The sequence below is a fragment of the Ictalurus furcatus genome, chromosome 11 (genome assembly GCF_023375685.1).
Source record: "Ictalurus furcatus strain D&B chromosome 11, Billie_1.0, whole genome shotgun sequence".
Taxonomy (NCBI): domain Eukaryota; kingdom Metazoa; phylum Chordata; class Actinopteri; order Siluriformes; family Ictaluridae; genus Ictalurus; species Ictalurus furcatus.
In genome coordinates, this window is record NC_071265.1 from 286,230 (window position 1) to 305,580 (window position 19,351).

The window sequence follows — 19,351 nt, forward strand, 5'->3', positions numbered from 1 at the left end:
TTGACTTTTTTCTTTGAAAAGCAAGACAAAATAATAAATGACTATTTTGACTATATAATTTATGCAATGGTGAAAAAAATGGCAAAATAAATGGAAAAAACGCCAAAAAATGTCTTCAGTATTCGGCTTTCGGCCAAGTTTTTCACTATATTCAGTTTCGGCTTCGGCCAAGAATTTTCATTTCGGTGCATCCCTAATTTATATATACACATATTTGTATTGCACAGCTGGAGACCTGAGCTTCACAAGAAGCATTTTGTACACATAACAAATAAACATGAAACTTGAATGAGATTTTAAATGTGGTTGAAGATGTTTGGACCCCACTGTGTGTCTGCTAACATTTATACTGCTATGTTTTTTGGCTAATTTGTTGGGCTAGAAACCCTGAAAATTTGTTAGCAATATAACAATGCTCCAGTAGGTGTCGCTGTGAGCGTCTAGGTCGCGTTCCGCCACACATTCACAGAAATAGAAGAAGACGTGCGGCAGTTTTTCTGATTGATGATCTGAGCTCTCCGACTCTACTAATCATCTTTACATTCAAATATTTCTGACAGGGTTTTACCTCCACAGTTCCATCTGATCCGTTGTGGGTGTATTTGAGGAGGTTAACTGCGTTCTGCTGTAAAGATCAAGGTAAGTTCAACTCGGCTAACAGTGGCTGAATCCTAAATGGATTTCTACTTCCTGTGCTAGTGCACTACACAGCCTATAAAATAGCGGTGTTTACACACTCTGCAGTGCACTATATATCCTATCAGGACTCATTTGGAACGCAGCCCTAGTGAAACCTTACAGTGTGTGCGCAGATAATTATTCATTAATTACTACATTTATGCTAATGATGCTTATTTCCTTTAAACGTTGCACGACACTATGGTTTATTTAACAGATGACTCATTGAAAACTCCTAATTTAAAGGTGCAAAAGTCGATTTTTTTTTCTTAGTACATTAGTTCAAAAACCTGCAAAATATCTACAAAATATTTGTTTAAGCAATCCATCAGCAGAATTGTCTTTATACTATATGTCCAAAAGTATGTGCACCCTTGACCATTACACCCATATGTGCTTGTTGAACATCTCATTCCAGATCTATATCATTCTGCCTTTCCTGTTATAATAACCTCCTCCACTCTTCTGGGAAGACTTTCCACTAGATTTTTGGGCGTGGCTGTGGGGATTAGTGATCATTCAGCTACAAGAGCATTAGTGAGGTTGACCCAAACAGTGTTTGGGTTCCTCTTAATGCCACTGAAGGGAAACTGTAATGCTACAGCGTACAGAGACGTTCTATACAACTGAGTGCTTCAGACTTTGTGGTAACAGTTCGGAGAAGAACTACACATGGGTGTGATGGTCAGGGGTGCACATGCTTTTGGCTGTATAGTGAAGAAGAATAAGAAGGGGCCTTTATTTGTCACACATCTATTACAGCACAGTTAAATTCATTGAAGTTTGGGTCAGTTGTGCTTTTTCACATGAGCATTTGGATTGGTCAAAATATTTGGTGAAAATTTAAGCTATATTGCATAAGCGTTCATTAATTGAATACCTTATAATTTAGATTCATTTAAAAAAACAAAAAACAAAAAAACAGGTGACGATTTCAATGGTCCAGTCAGCGGAGAATTCAGAACCGTCTTGATCCAGATAATCAGGTAATGGACCTTTTTTTTTAAATACACATTCTTAGGCATTTAAAAGGGTCCTAGTTAAACAGCCAAGATATTGATCCTATATTGCACATCTCAAATCCAGTGTACGGTCTGAACCAGCATGAGGTGTAAACACAGGACTGGTTTATGTCTGTGGATACTTGCTTACCAAGAGCAGACCTGCCATTCACATTTAGTTCTGCCCTTTGGCCTTTCTCTAGTGCCACAGGTGTTTGAAAGGGGCATTGTCTTCCCGTGGTGTCTAGTGGCGTCAGCATATGGCTGTATGTGCAGTAGATGACAGGCTCCTAGCAAGGAGCAGGCCATTCAGGACACAGGCACATATTACAGAGCTTTGTCTCACAGTGAGCTTAGAAAAGCCTCTCTATTACTGATGGAGGCATGACAAATCATCAGTGTGACGCTAGCTTCTCTGAGAATGCTAGTCACCTTGTCTCTCCAATATGTGGCAGACATTATTATGCTTTTCAGTTAGATTAAGCCATGTGGCCATGTGCAGTACTGGTGTCTACTGATGATGCTTGGACTGATGACAGCAGCCCCTGTTATAATGATCCTAGGTTTGATGAAGCTTTTCAGGAGTGGGTTATCAGCCTGTGGCATGAGCACAAATGCTGCAAATGGAAGGATCTTCTGGGGACCATGCGCTGGCTTGCTGGAGGAAAAAATACAGATCTGCTTAGGAGCACACCTCCTTCAGATAGAGAATTATTCACCATGCCTGCTTCAAGAGCTGTAACAACTAATGGATAATAATCGATTATGAAAATCGTTGTAACGAATCTCATTATGGATTAGTTGGTCTGCGTGCGGCCCGGGGGAGATGTACTCACTACGTTACTTCTGTTCAGAAAACACGATTCGGAGAGTAAATACTAAAGTTGTGTCCCAAATGAAGTACTGTACACTTACACTATGCACTATGTACTCTACCGTCTAGTGTATGGATTTTAGAAAGGTAATATCATCTCAAATATAACACTAACGTTTTTTTTTTTTTACTAACCGGAAGTATAAGCCGCTTCTAGGCGACAGTGCATTCAGGCAAAACGATACAACCCTAATATCAGACCAGTAGTACGTCATTTACTTCTTTAACCAGTACTGTTTTAATACTATGATCAAATCTAAATCCTGACTGAAGAATTTAATGTTTGGGATCCCTTATGAGCATAGCTACTGAGTTAGAAAACCTTTTCTAGGATCTTGGAGATTAAGGAGGAAATTAATTTATAATATGACAATTTACATGGGTCACGGTAAGGTGTTTTTTTTTTTTCTTCTGTCATCAACCAGCCTACCAACTAATTGTAAACAGCATGTCTCTTTTGTGGTGGTTGATGTTTAGTAGTTAATCTATAGACTATCAGCTTGTCCTGGGTCCTATAATAATGTATAGTTCATGTGGATATTTTATGACTTGTTAAGAGATAAACATCATTTGACTTATTAAGATTCTGTTGATAGGCTGGTTCATGAAAGACTATAGATTCCTATACGTTCCTTTTACCAAACCACTATGAGCCGATGATGCCGTCATCTTCATCATCTGAAAATTTGTCTTCTTTCCTACCCACCTTCAATTTACCACTGCAGGAACACCAAGAGGTCCAACTAGGATGAAGTCAGACATGATTAAATGTGAGAATCTGGAACCCTCAGACATCTCCAGTAGTCACCAAGGTTCACCTGGTACTTTCCACGCTAACATCTCTCACAGACAAACTCAAAAAGAAATTCACCACTGCTCCCAGTGTGGGAAGAGTTTCAGTCGGAAGAGTTATCTCAGACAGCACCAGCGAAGTCACACAGGAGAGAAGCCGTATCACTGCTCACTGTGTGGGAATAGTTTTGCTTACATCTGTAATCTCCAGCGACACCAGCGTATTCACACTGGAGAGAAACCTCATCAGTGTTCGCAGTGTGAAAAAAGTTTCATCGAGAGTGACAGTCTCGTAAAACACCAGCGAATTCATACAGGAGCCAAGCCGTATCAGTGTTTGGAGTGTGGGAAGAGTTTCACACAAAAGAGTAATTTCCAACAACATCTGCGTATTCACACAGGAGATAAACCACATCACTGTTTAGCGTGTGGAAAGAGTTTTAGACAAAGGACTTCTCTCCAGGTACACCAACGCATTCACACTGGAGAGAAACCGTATTACTGTACTGAGTGTGGGAAGCATTTTACTCGGCAGAGTGATCTCCTACGACACCAGCGTATTCACACGGGGGAGAAGCCGTATCAGTGCTCGCAGTGTGAGAAGAGTTTCAGTGACCAGGGTAATCTCCGACAACACCAGCGCATCCACACCGGAGAGAAGCCGTATCAGTGCTTGGAGTGCGGGATGAGCTTTAGTAACCGTAGAACTTTCCAGCGACACCAGCACATTAACATCGCTGAGAACGAGGACATGCTAGTAGTCCTATGAGAAAGCGTAGGACTTGACTAGTTTTATTTATTTTGGGTCAAATTATATTGTTGAACCACTTTGTACTTAACACATTTCATTTTATGAATTGGTGGAGAGTTAAAAGCCAAAAATACTTTTAACAATATTGCAAAGTATATTTAGATGCCTCATGAGCAAGCCGGATGTTACAGTGGGGTGAAAAAAACTCCCTGAGACAGCTTGGTCACACCAGATCGAGGGATTATAAATATTATATACATATTACAATATACAGGTGTAAAAGAAATAAAAGACAAGATAGTCTCAAGAAGCACCAAGCAGAAGTAGAGCACCATGACAAGCCAGGCAAGTCCAGAGGACAAGAACAAGTCAGGCTCTGGCGCTGATATCCCACCAGGTAGCAGTAACGTGTAGCTCAAGCCGGAACTCCAGCAAGACTAGCAATGACAGCATAGCTAAAATGGAGAGCCAGAAGGGAACACAAACATGAGGGCGTCCTTGGACATTAAGCAGCCAGCCGCTCCACCATCAACACACATCAACACACCTGAGTGAATGCGTGAGGTGGCGACGGGGGCGACGGCATCCAAACATCCCGGTGCACCACAACACTAATTGGAAGGCTGGTGGGGCTTTGTAAGAAAAAGCTCCATCCCCTCCTGTAGCCTTCATTGTTCTGGATATTAATAAAGAACCTTCACCTTTTCATCAAAGCGGCTGGCAGTAGTGCATCATTATAAAGCAAAGTGCAGGGCAGTGGGGTTTTCATCACTATGAAACTATGAACTTTATACAGTTTAGAATATAACACTGTACTATTCCAAACCATTCTGTGCCCACTAATTAAAGGAGATGATTTAGTATATTTTCTTAGTGCATGTCCAAGTTGGATATCTTGATAATGTAAGACATCAAAATCATTAGTTTTTTGGAATTCTAAGACCGGGTGGTTGAATATGTAGTTGGTGAATAATTCTGTTACCCAGACATGCCAACGTGTATGGTTTAGCCATAGAACTTGTGATTTTTGAGTGTTACTTGGCGCACATTTGGAGAAAAATGTTAAACTACTGTACATTCTTGCCAAACTCACAAACTAGAACCAGCATACTGTTGACTTGACAGGCCTTGGTGCTGTGACATGGTAAGTTAGTCTACCTGATAACATTTATGTCTGGGAGAAATTCAGATTTATTTACTGTATGTCAAAATATAGAATGTATTTTTTCTTTATTTGTTTGTTTTTATTAAACAAAGAGTTGTTTGCATTTTTGTATGAACATAACAGTTGTTTAGTAATTAAACTGCAGGGTAGGTTGTGCTGTGTGTGGCAATTAGCTTTTCCTTTCAGGTTGAGGGCTGTAGAATCATAATTTCATTAACTTCAGTAAGTCAGTTGGCGAACAGTAAATCGCTTTTTGTATTAATTATTTAACATAAGCACATGCATTCAGCTGGTTGCTTATAAATCCGAATAATTCTGCATATTGTACTTAAAAACTACTACATGTTTGATCTTTTCTGCTGTTAGTATGGAGCTGTTCTGTCAACAAACATGTACTGGGGTTTTTTTTGTGTTTGTCTTCTCTGTCCTTGCTAGGATTTAGTTCTGAGTAATATTAACACTTCTGTATACTTTTGGATTCATTAAACAGTCAAGAATTTGTGTAAATATTTGTTATGAAAAGTTTCTCTCCATGTCAATAAGATCACTGAAATTAAGCGATTATAATAATGCTGTAATAGTTTCTATAACAGGAAAAAAAATCTATTTTCCCCAAGGTCTGATAAACCTAAAAACTCTTTGTGTGGATCATTTACCTCAATCAGGAAAATATCTTTAAGTCTTCATTTACATTGTGAAGAGATCACACAGCATTCATTTATGGGGTTTTCCACCACTGCTGGACATTTTTTGTTCTTAGTTTGAAATCATTTAACATCCACCTCTAGCCTCTGGGCTGTAAGTGATCACTTGAGATTCTGAGGAATTCCATAAATTCATATTTCAAACCGTCCAAAGTATATTGTTTAAGTCTATTGTCTAAAACCACACCAAGATTCTTAGCTTTGCGCTAGCAAATGACAGTCTACCGTTCATCTTCTTCGTACGTATTTGACACCAAAAACAACTTTTTTTTTTTTTTTCTTTCATGTGTAACAGATAAAACAACTTTTTTATTTGCATTGTCCCTATTTTCTTGGGAGGCCGCGGTGACTTGAACCGAGACCCTCAATTCTATGAAAATCAGGTAGGATCCGATAAAGCAACGTATCCAAACAATTGGCTTGTAATCACCAAGATTAAAACAAAAAAAGGCTTGAAATATTTCACTTTATGTGTAACGAATCTATAATATATGAAAGTTCCATTTTTTAAATTAAATTATGGAATAAATGAACTTTTCCACAATATTCAAATTTGGTGACCAATCCCTCAGATGTTACTTGCCTTCCCTTCGATGTGACTGGCTGCTGCATCCGCACCCATCTAGCCAGAATCTTTTCTCACATATTCAGTGAAGGTTCTTTTCAGCCGAGTGGATGTAATGAGGGCGCATCAGTGATCCAGTCATTGGAATTTCAATTGCAAGAAAATTTCTCTGAATGTATAGTATTTTGTAAATGTGTAAAAGTTTAGTTTGTGCATTGTGTCAACTCCAAAGATGACTTCGTTCTATGATGAAAAAATAAACTATTTATGAAATAAATGATAATCAGTTATTTTCTATTATGATAAAACTCTGTTCTATTGTACAGTGAAAATCTTGTGAATAAGTGAAAAGCTTCCATCATTTACCCCTTTTTTGTAATTTGATATGCCAATGATCATGATGAATAAATTAATATGCAAATTAATTATTTTATGACATCATCTAGCAACTTATAACAACTTGTTTGAGCATGCTTTAGCTACTTTCCTCTGAAAAGAGTTAGTGCCAGTGGTGCGGTGATTACACGGCAATAAAAGCATGTTTAAATCAGAGAGAAAGGAACAGATGTTTCATGCTTTGGAGCAAACCAAACACAAAAGTGTCAAAGTATGCAAATGCTAAAGTGGAGTGTCTTTACAATAGCATATTAAAATAAACTGCATCATATAATGTTTTCTTTATCTCTCTACTCCCTCTTTTGAGTATAATTGCGGTGTTCGTAAAATACATTTTCAGATAATACAGTGTACTTATTGCTGTCTGTGTAATGGTGCTGTTCTTACCAGTGCTCATGCTTATTTGGTCAAAATGATATGAAATACATAATCAGAATAATCCAAAAGCAGCTGATCGTTGATATTACCATACATGACATACATTTATAATTGTAATTCCAATATATAGTGTTTATTATAGTGTAAATTCATCTCCAACGTTTCCCTTTAGCTGAAGGGATTACAGTAAGTGTTTTAGATGATACCGTCCCCCTTGAAAGTGTTGGAACAAGGCAGGTTATTTTAGTTAGTTGGTTAATTAACTAAGAGTTGATCCTCTGTTAAATGTTAAAACATCTCCTTGCGCAGATCCTAACTGTCAATCAGCAGCATCAGTCAGCAGGGTGAAGAACAATATGATATAGCCATAATAATATAATATTTAATATTAATTACAGTAGAAATATGATCCAGTGGACTGGTACCTGCTTGCTAGCTGGGGCTATATTAGCAAAACAGTCTTCTGTTGTTATGGTGATTAGGAGCGCTAATACAATGCTCCAGTAGGTGTCGCTGTGAGCGTCTAGGTCGCGTTCCGCCACACATTCACAGAAATAGAAGAAGACGTGCGGCAGTTTTGCTGATTGATGATCTGAGCTCTCCGACTCTACTAATCATCTTTACATTCAAATATTTCTGACAGGGTTTTACCTCCACAGTTCCATCTGATCCGTTGTGGGTGTATTTGAGGAGGTTAACTGCGTTCTGTTGTAAAGATTAAGGTAAGTTCAACTCGGCTAAGAGTGGCTGAATCCTAAATGGATTTCTACTTCCTGTGCTAGTGCACTACACAGCCTATAAAATAGTGGTGTTTACACACTCTGCAGTGCACTATATATCCTATCAGGAAGTCAAAACTAATGAAAAGTTACAGTGTGTGCTGCTAATTATTAACAGATTATCAAATTGATGCTAATCATGATCATGTTTTACTTCTTTTAAACTTTAGAGTACTCTGTGGCTAACATTGCTAATGATTATGTAAATAAGTTTAGCTCACTAACATTATCCTCATCAGCTAATCCTTAGTGAGATACTGAAGTAGTTTAATTAATCTGGTCAGTGACGTCATATGTTACATTTGAGCTGATTTGAGGCTGATTCTACGTCATCTCTCCTACCCACCTGAGGCAGTGAGAATAACCTGGATACCTTCTTGTGTGCATATGGACAAGACAAAGGTGAAGGCAGGGCAGCGGTAGCTCAGTGGTTAAGACGTCCGACTTCTGATCGGAAGGTTGCGAGTTAAAATCCCAGCACCTCTCACCTGCCACTGCTGGACCCTTAACCCACAACCGCTCAGCGGTATAAATGAGATAAATGTATATTGCTCTGGATAACGGCGTCCTTCAGCCATCTTCACATCCTGCTTCTTCTCCTTGGCTTTTACACATCAGACTCCATGTAAACCATATGGAGCTCTCTGTTAGCAGTTAGAGATTACAGTCAGAGCTACATGTATTCTGACCTACAAACTACAGGTCGACAGATTGATCGGTTTTGCCAGTTAATCAGCACCGATAACCGATTGCGGTTACCGGTAAAAAATCCACACCGTTGTAGGAGCTACTGAGAAGTCATTACAGTACGAGAGCGGCCTCTAGAGGCGAAATAAAAAAAAATACCACTGATGCCTCGTGGTGTTTGTTTTTAAGATGATACTTTATTAATCCCCAGATGGAGAAATTTAGACATGTGGTATTTAGACATGTGAGACTCCACTCTGCACCAAACATCAACAACGAAAAGGAGTTATTAGGAGTGTGTGTGTGTGTGTATAACAAACTAGCAATGGCCTGCTCTCACCTCTTGTACCTGGAGTGGAGTCTGTTTTTCACACATTCACTTTTCTTTTCTTTTTTTAAATTACAGCACTTTTTATGTGCTGCAATTTCTATGTGGTAAAACTAAATGTATAAGTATACCCTTTATTAAAATCTATGAATATGCAAATCCATGAATTACAGTGCCCTCCACTAATATTGGCACCCTTGGTAAATATGAGCAAAGAAGGCTGTAAATAATTCTTTATTGTTTAACCTTTTGATCTTTTGTTAAAAAAATTCACAAAAATACTCTCTCATGGATCTCAAACAATTGTAAACACAACACAGGTTTATCCAGAAATAAATATTTTTGCTAAATAGGTGTGCAACAGTTATTGGCACTCCTATCAAGTCATATGAGGAAAAGTATATTTGAAGTATATTCCCATTTATATTTTTAATTTATTTAGTACACCTGGGTGACTAGAAACAGGAAATTGTTCAAGCATGACTTCCTGTTTCACAGGGGTATAAATATGAGGTAACACACAGGCCAAATTCCCTTAGTCATTCATAACAATGGGTAAGAGCAAGGAATATAGCTGTGATGTGCAGCAAAAGGTTATTGAGCTTCACACAATGGGGCGTGGCTATAAGAAAATAGCAGAAGCATTGAAAATGTCCATTTCCACCATCAGGGCAATAATTAAGAAGTTCCAGTGAACTGGAAATGTTATGAATCAACCTGGAATTGGATGTGTGTCTATATCGTCTCAACGCACTGTGAAGAGGACGATTCGAGTGACCAAAAAATCTCCAAGGATCACAGCTGGAGAATTGCAGAAGTTAGTTGTGTCTTGGGGTCAGAAAGTCTCCAAAACTACAACCTGAAGTCACCTACATCACCACAAGTTGTTTGGAAGGGTTTCGAGAAAAAAGCCTCTACTCTCATCCAAAAACAAACTCGAGCGTCTTCAGTTTGCCAGACACTACTGGAACTTCAAATGGGATCGGGTTCTATGGTCAGATGAAACCAAAATAGAGCTTTTTGGTAATAAACACCAGAGGTGGTTTTGGAGCACACAGAGAGGTAGCCATATGGAAAAGTACCTCATGTCCACGGTTAAATATGAAGGTGGCTCTTTAATGTTTTGGGACTGTTTTTTTCTGCCAGAGGACCTGGACATTTTGTTAGGATACATGGCATCATGGACTCTCAAATATCAACAGATATTAAATAAAACCTGACTGCCTCTGCCAGAAAGCTTCAAATGGGCTGTGGTTGGATCTTCCAGCTGGACAATGATCCAAAACATACATCAAAATCAACACAAAAATGGTTTACTGACCACAAAATCAAGGTCCTCCCATGACCATCCCAGTCCCCTGACCTGAACCCCATAGAAAACCTGTGGGGTGAACTGAAGAGGACAGTCCACCAGCGTGGACCTCAAAATGTGAAGGATCTGGAGAGATTTTGTATGGAGGAACGGTCTCAGATACCTCGCCAACCTTCTCCAACCTCATCAGGGATTATAGGAGAAGACTCGGAGCTGTTATCTTGGCAAAGGTGGGGTAGCACAAAGTAAAGACTTAAAGGGTGCCAATAATTGTTCCACACCTATATTTAACAATGATGTATATCTCTCTTGCACAGAGGCACAAATGGAAGAAAACAACAGACCCCACAAAACACGGATGTCTACTTAATATACTTCCTTGTTCAAAAGGACGGCACTTTTCATCCAGTTCTAGACTCGAGAGGATTGAATAGGTTTTTAAAGCTTTATACATTTTTGTTTGTTTTTCTGGGCTGTAAAATGGTGCTGTGGGCACACTGTTCAGACAGTGGAGTGGTTCCTGCACCCAGAAGTGCTAGCCCAGATCTGAGAAAGGTAAGACACATGTACCTCTTTCCCAATGCCAGGTCAACAGATCTCTAGTTGTGCTTCTCCCAGGCAGAACTGGACAGTGCACTGGGAGGAGATGCACTGGTCTACAACTGACCTCACCATCTTCTATACTTTTCCTCCCCCTCCACTACTACTACTCTACTAGATTTTGGCCCAGTGACGAACAGTAGCTTGAGACCCCAACAGCATTCCTACACCATTCATTGTTTGGCGATGTCTTACCAGGCAGTGCCTTCCTCCTGAGCTTTGTTTTGCAATGTTCAGCAAAAGTTGGTGATGTTCACCAGTTCTTCTGATGCACATCTTTGGTAAAAGTTTCCCAACTGGTGCTTACTACAGTACATGTAACTACTACATGTTTACTACTACGTACCTGTAGCAGCCGCTGTGTGCTACCCACAATAGCTTTATTGGTCTTGCATGTAAATCTCAAGCATAAACGAGCATAGAAGAGAATTTTCCTGTTAATCCGCATTCAACCAATCTGAACAATTTCTCATGTATGCAGTGAGGGTGCTTTTTAATCTTCTGGATGTAATAAGGACGTGTCGGTGATCCAGTCTGTGGAATTTCAATCGCAAGAACATTTCTCTGATTGATTCCAATCATTGTTTATGATTAGCCACACAACTTCTACCATTAATACTGCTAATAACTAACACCAAAATACACAAATCTAAACAAATGGAGAAGGCACTTTTAAGTTGCAACCAAACCACTACATCTATTACACTAAGAGGGAAACAAAATTCAACTTTGGCGGTGTGGAGGAAAAAGACTGCCCCCACTGAATGGTAGCTGTTGTGTGATAGAGGAGAGTTAGCTAGTGGGTAGGAACTGTCAAGGCCAAACTGGGGAGAAAATGTCAGAAAAACAGAATTTGCACAATGTTTGAATTATGATAGATGCGTTGCTGAATGACTGCCAAGGAATGGCATCCCATCCGAGGTGTATCTGGCCTCATGCCCAGTGTTCCCAGAACATACAGTATCTCACAAAAGTGAGTACACCCCTCACATTTTTGTAAATATTTGATTATATCTTTTCATGTGACGACACTGAAGAAATGACACTTTGCTAAAATGTAAAGTAGTGAGTGTACAGCTTGTGTAACAGTGTAAATTTGCTGTCCCCTCAAAATAACTCAACACACAGCCATTAATGTCTAAACCGCTGGCAACAAAAGTGAGTACACCCCTAAGTGAAAATGTCCAAATTGGGCCCAATTATATAATAAATCAGGAGTTGTAAATGGAGGTGAAGATTGTCATTGTGGTGTCTGGTGTCTGGCAGGAGGTTGGTACATGGCTGGGAAGTGCATCAGACAGGTACGATCAAAGCAGGAGAACCATACCAAGATCTTTCACCAGCAGTGTCATATTCCCTCCAAAACACACCGGTCTGTTTGCAAACAGGAAGACTATTTTAGAGCTCTAATTATCAGCTTAAAAAATATAGTGAATGGTTTATTTTTGGTAAAATTATTGAAGCACTGAAAAAAAATTTTTTTTGCCTTTTTCTGATGCAGATTTGAGGGGTGTCCTGTCTCCTCCTGTTGTCCTCTTTCCTACACATCATAACCTCCACAAGAATATCAAGCATTTCAACTATGATGAAGTCAGAAGAGATTAAATGTGAGGATCTGGAACCTGTGGAGAGCTGCAGTAGTGAACAAATCTCTGATACTTTCCACTCTAAGAGCTCTCGCAGACGAGTGCAGAAAGAAATCTTCCACTGCTCAGAGTGTGGAAAAAGTTTCAGTCACCATTGTCATCTCGAACAACATCAGCGGATTCACACAGGAGAGAAGCCGTATCACTGCTCGCAATGTGGGAAGAGCTTCAGTCAAAAGGGTCATCTCAAAGAACATCAGCGGACTCACACAGGAGAGAAGCCGTATCGATGCTCACAATGTAGGAAGAGCTTCAGTCAAAAGGGTCATCTCAAAGAACATCAGCGGACTCACACAGGAGAGAAGCCGTATCACTGCTCACAATGTAGGAAGAGCTTCAGGAATAAGAGTCATGTCAAACAACACCAGCGCATCCACACAGGAGAGAAACCGTATCAGTGTTCACATTGTGAGAAGAGGTTTAGTGTGAAAGGTTTTCTCATAAATCACCTGCGAGTTCATACAGGAGAGAAACCGTATGAGTGCTCTGAGTGTGGGAAGAGTTTTGCACAGATGATTAATCTCAAAACACACCAACGCTTTCACACAGGAGATAGACCACATAACTGCCTGGAGTGTGGGAAGAGTTTTATAAAAAAGTCTGATCTTGAAATACACCAGCGCGTTCACACTGGAGATAAACCGTATTACTGCCCACTGTGTACGAAGAATTTTACTACCCTGAGTAATCTCAGAAAACACCAGCGCGTTCACGCTAGAGAGAAAACCGGACTGCTCGGAGAGACAGAAGAGTTTTAGTACACAAGGAAATTGAATTAGTGCATTTACACAGCTGAGAATGAGTTTTCATTAGAAAGTGTGGGATTTTTCACCCTACCATACTTTACTTCACTTTACATTGATATCCAGTCAAGTTTATGCCAGTTATATTACATTACCAAACCTGACAACATTTACACATTGTGCATATGCCACAATTTCACATAACAACAAATTTTGGGTTGAAATGGTCAAAAATGGCATGGCTAACAGAGAAAATACACAAACATTATGACCCAGAAATAATAAGTAGGCCTATAATGAAGTGTCAAATGAAATACTTCACAAATAATGCTAATGATGATTATAATTAGGATGTGATTTAAAACTGTATTTAAAAAAAAATTTTTTTTTTAAACAGTGCTGTAAATTATCTAACTGAGATGTTCATAATTTTTTAATATTTACACCCTTTTAAATAAACTCAAACCTCGCCTCTGGCTGCTCATTAAAGATAAATTCATACATTTAAAATCTAAATCCTGAATTTATATATTTCTGTAAAGCTGATTTGGGACAATGTCCACTGATAAAAGAGGAATACAAATAAAACTGAATTGAACTGAACTCTGAAGATTGTCTTCTGTCCCTGCTGCTTCCGAACAGCTCCTGTTATTAATAATAAGAAAAAGAAAGACGTCAGTATATTAATGGGAAAGATAAAGATATAATATGTTTACACTCCTCTTCCTTCAGAGTCCTGTCAGAAACTGTGCCAATTTGAGCTAACTAGCAACTTAGCTAAGCTAACAATATTGGAGATATTTAAATAGACAATTAGCTGATATTTTTAAACAAACCCTTACTAGAATTATGGACTAAACAGAGCTGGTATATTTTTTTCGTTAGTTAGTTAAAAGAGATTATCCTTAACGAGTCATAAATGTTTCTGTCTGTTAACCGTTAAAACGTTTCACCTCACACAGATTCTAACTGTCAATCAGCAGCATCATTTTATATTAATTATAGTAAAAAATATGATCCACTGCCCGGTGAAGAGACAATCTGGTTCAGTACTTTATTCTACACTTTACAAATTTTATGTGTGCGATATTGTTTAATTTAGTTAATATTGTTTTATTTTCCCTTTGCTAACCGGTTCATGAGCGTTAATACAATGCTCCAGTAGGTGTCGCTGTGAGCGTCTAGGTCGCGTTCCGCCACACATTCACAGAAAAAGAAGGAGACGTGCGGCAGTTTTGCTGATTGATGATCTGAGCTCTCCGACTCTACTAATCATCTTTACATTCAAATATTTCTGACAGGGTTTTACCTCCACAGTTCCATCTGATCCGTTGTGGGTGTATTTGAGGAGGTTAACTGCGTTCTGCTATAAAGATCAAGGTAAGTTCAACTCGGCTAACAGTGGCTGAATCCTAAATGGATTTCTACTTCCTGTGCTAGTGCACTACACAGCCTATAAAATAGTGTTGTTTACACACTCTGTAGTGCACTATATATCCTATCAGGACTCATTTGGAACGCAGCCCTAGTGAAACCTTACCGTGTGCAGATAATTATTCATTAATTACTACATTGACGCTAATCATAATCGGGTTTCATTTTATTAATATATACGTTGATTGAGCGGCTTAAAATAATATAATTTCGTATTAGTTTAGTTTTACATACGGATCAAGTTTAAATTGCTTTGTTTACATGTACAGAATTTAACAGACGCCCTTAAGGACTCACACAAGCGCTTTGGAGTCTCTACAAAAACACCTCCTCATGCTGGTTCACTCGGTCAGGGACTCAGAGCTCCATCACACTAACACTCTGTATTTCACTACACACTAACTCAATCATTTTATTCATGAAATCTAGCTGTTTTATGATTAAGGAAATAATAAATATGAAAGAAAGCGTCACAAATCTGTAAATGACAACAAATAAAATGAGTGAGTGAGTTAAGATAGAAGATATGGGGCTGTATAAAAGGAGGATGGAGTGAAGGTGCACACTGCGCTTATGAGGGAGAAGATTATTAGAGAGCGGTATGACTTTCAACATCACCAACACACATAAAGCACTGTGTGTGAGGGGCTTGGTGTCCATAATTCATTTAGTTCAAGATTCTGGTGGTTTCAGGTGCTGTTGCACTGATAAATAATAGTTTTATTGGTATAGATGTGAATAGTGTTGTGCGATATAAAGATATTATTGTCCCTACATGCAGGGGCGCCATGAAGAGCTTTAAGGGGGTATGCGAGACAGAATTTTGGGTTCCCTTCTTCCACATGAATGTGTTTTTTTTTGTTTTTGTTTTTTTTTTTTCTTTTGACATTTAATAAGAAATGTAAATAATTTATTAATTAAAATGTATATTATTTCAAGTAATATTTAAGTATGTTATATATTTACTTATATTTTATATATTTAATATTGATATATTTAGTAGGCCTAACAAAAGTTTAAGGTTTTCATTTTAGTTTTATATATATAATTTTTTTTTATTTATTTACGGCATTTGGCAGACACCCTTATCCAGAGCGACTTACATTTATCTCATGTATACAACTGAGCAGTTGAGGGTTAAGGGCCTTGCTCAAGGGCCCCAACAGTGGAAGATTGTCAGTGCTGAGGCTTGAACTCCTGACCTTCTGATCAGTAACCCAGAACCTTTAACCACTGAGACACCACTGCCAAATATATATATAATATATATAATCGTAGCAATTTTAACCAGTCTTACATAGACAACCCTCATTCTTTTACCTCATTGCTTTTTTATTATTATTATTGAATCATTACAAAAATCATTTTTAACAGTTAAAATTATTTTTTATGTTTTCCTTCATATTCTCAGTAAGATATTACAATCTAGGCAGTAACAATAAAGAAATATAAAACCCATGAAAGCGGCTGAACACCAAAAGGCTTCAACACAAATGGAATAGCAGTTTTAAATCTGCAGTTATTAGCCTATAAATAAAAAAAGAATCAAAGTTAAGAGGTTCTTGTTCTAAACTTTTCAGACATAAAGGTAATGCAATTAAATTTGAACACGTCCTGTTTTCATACTTGGCCATTTTTCTAACATTTCATTAAAGGGTGTGTAATTGTGTGCTCTATTGATATGAGTGCCAGATGCACTAATCGGTCCATTGTAGATGGCAGATAATTTTTGTTATAAGTTTGAATTTAATGAATGATCTCTCTGCAGGGGCCACTGTGACGTGCATGGTAAGGAACACACTTAATACAACAGCCAAATTCTCGAATAATGATTCAAGGTTTCTCCGAAGAATAAAGTTACATTTTTCAGTTGCGGATTTTAACGCATTCATTCCTACTTTAAAAAAAAATATATATTTTTATGTTTTTGCTTTCGTGATCCTGACAGGTGTATCTTTCCATCCATATTTTTTTTTTGTGCGGTTAACGTCATGCAGTGTATTTTGAAGTGACGAGAGCGTACTCATGTTCACTTCTTACTTTCAATAATTCACAATTTTTTATTTTATTTTACTACAGTATTGTTAGTTAACATGTTCATGTATGTAAGGAAAAAAAATCACAAATAAAATAAAATAATAATCCAAGGTCGTGCTTTGGGGGCCCCCTAGTGTCCTGGGCCCATATGCCTGGCATTCTCTGCACCCGCCTCTAACGGCGACCTCCTCCCCAGAGCTCCAACCTGAGAGCCACAAGGTGGTCTCACCTGCCGAGCTCCAGCCGGAGGTCAACTTGGCAACCTCCTCCCCAGAGCTCCAACCTGAAACTCACGAGGTGGTCTCAACCAAAGAGCTCCAAGCACAAGACCCACAAAGTAGTCTCAGCTGCAGAGCCCCAGTTGGAGGTCAACGTGGTGACCTCCTCCCCAGAGCTCCAGCTAGAGACCCACAAGGTAGTCTCAACTACAGAGCCTCAGTCGGAGGTCACCATGGCGACCTTCTCTCCAGAGCCCCAGCACGAGACCCATGAGGTTGTCTCATCTCCAAAGCTCCAGCATAAATTCAAGTTCCCGTCCGAGGTCGACAAGACGGCCTCGCACGCCAAGTTCCCGTCCGAGGTCGACGAGACGGCCTCGCACGCCAAGTTCCCGTCCGAGGTCTACGAGACGGCCTCGCACGCCATGTTCCCGTCCGAGGTCGACGAGACGGCCTCGCACGCCAAGTTCCCATCCGAGGTCGACGAGACGGCCTCGCACGCCAAGTTCCCGTCCGAGGTCGACGAGACGGCCTCGCACGCCAAGTTCCCGTCCGAGGTCGACGAGACGGCCTCGCACGCCAAGTTCCCGTCCGAGGTCGACGAGGGTTCTTTGGACCCACCTGCCAGTGGGTACGGCTCTTAGTGGCCAAGGGAGCCAGTGAACTTGGGAATGTAACCCAGTTTGTGGGAATATTTGTGACGGCGTTTGGGAGTCCAGAATCTAAGGCTGACCTGGAACATCTTTTGGGGGGGTCAGCCTGGCAGATAAATCTGCCCTGCCATTCACCACCTACTATATGCAGGCAAAGAGGGTGGTCCCCACACCAGACCTCCTACCTGAGACCCACGAGGTGGTCTCACCTGCAGAGCTCTAGCACAAGACCCACAAAGTAGTCTCAGCTCCGGAGCCTCAGTCGGAGGTCACCATGGCGACCTTCTCCTCAGAGCCCCAGAATGAGACCCATGAGGTGGTCTCATCTCCAGAGCTCCAGCATAAAGTCAAGTTCCTGTCCGAGGTTGACGGGACGGCCTCCCGAGCCACGTTCCTGTCCGAGGTCGACGGGACGGCCTCCCAAGTCACGTTCCAGCTAGAGGTTGCAGACAAGGACAACCAAGTTCTGCGTACACCTGAATCTGGTGACACCAAGTTCAGCCTGCAGAGTCGATGGAGAACGGTGCTCAGCCTCTCTGCAGGTCTGAGGATGCCGCTCAGCATCCCTATTCATCTGAGGATGTTTCTCCATCTCCCGTAGCAACCAAGAGCTTCGCCGAACGTCACTACGCCAGGCTTCTCTAAGGACACCGCTCTGCCTTCCTGCTCCGCCGAGGACGCCGCTCAGTCTCCCTGTTCAGCTGAAGACATTTTGCCCGGAGAGCCAGGACTGGAGGGGAATGTTTTCTGGTGCTTCCCCTTTGGGGGGGGGGGGGCGCTGGAGCACGCAGCGTGCTTGGAAAACCGACGCGCAGAGGAGAAAGCAAGCTGGCAGAGGCAGTGTGATGCTCTGGGCAGTGTTCTGCTGGGGAACCTTAGGTCCTGGCATTCATGTGGATGTTACTTTTGACACATACCACCTACCTAAACATGGCTGCAGACCAAGTACACCCCTTCATGGCAACAGTATTCACTAATGTCAGTGGCCTCTTTCAGCAATATAATGCGTCCTGCCATACTGAAAACATTGTTCGTAAATGGTTTGAGGAACATGACAAAGAGTTCAAGGTGTTGACTCGGCCTCCAAATTCCCCAGATCTCAATCCGATCAAGCATCTGTTGGATGTGCTGGATAAACAAGTCTGATCTATGGAGGCCCCACCTCACAACTTACAGGACTTAAAGGATCTGCTGCTAATGTCTTACTGCCAGATACTGTAGTACACCTTCAGAGGTCTAGTAGACTCCATGCCTTGAGGGGTCAGAGCTGTTTTGGTGGCACAAGGGGGACCTACACAGTAATAACAGGTGGTTTTAATATTATGGCTGATCTGTGTATGTTTCAGGGCTGAACAAGAGTGCAGCAGATACACTGTTGAGACAGGGTACCTTTACATTTATGGCATTTGGCAGATGCCCTTATCCAGAGCAAATGTATATCACATTTATCACATTTATGCAGTTGAGGGTTGAGGGCCTTGTTCAAGGGCCCAGCAGTGGCAAATTGGGGGTGCTGGGATTTGTACTCACAACCTTCTGGGTACTAGTGTCCACACCCAGAAGTGGTGACACACCCAGAAGTGGTCTGACGGATGTTTGGGAAGACATTC

At 40.4% G+C, this 19,351-nt stretch overlaps 1 pseudogene; it reads left to right on the forward strand.

The window, feature by feature from the left end:
- Positions 1–488: 488 nt before the first annotated feature.
- LOC128615105 (zinc finger protein 850-like) overlaps positions 489–19,351 on the forward strand; it is a 35,794-nt pseudogene continuing 16,931 nt past the window's right edge.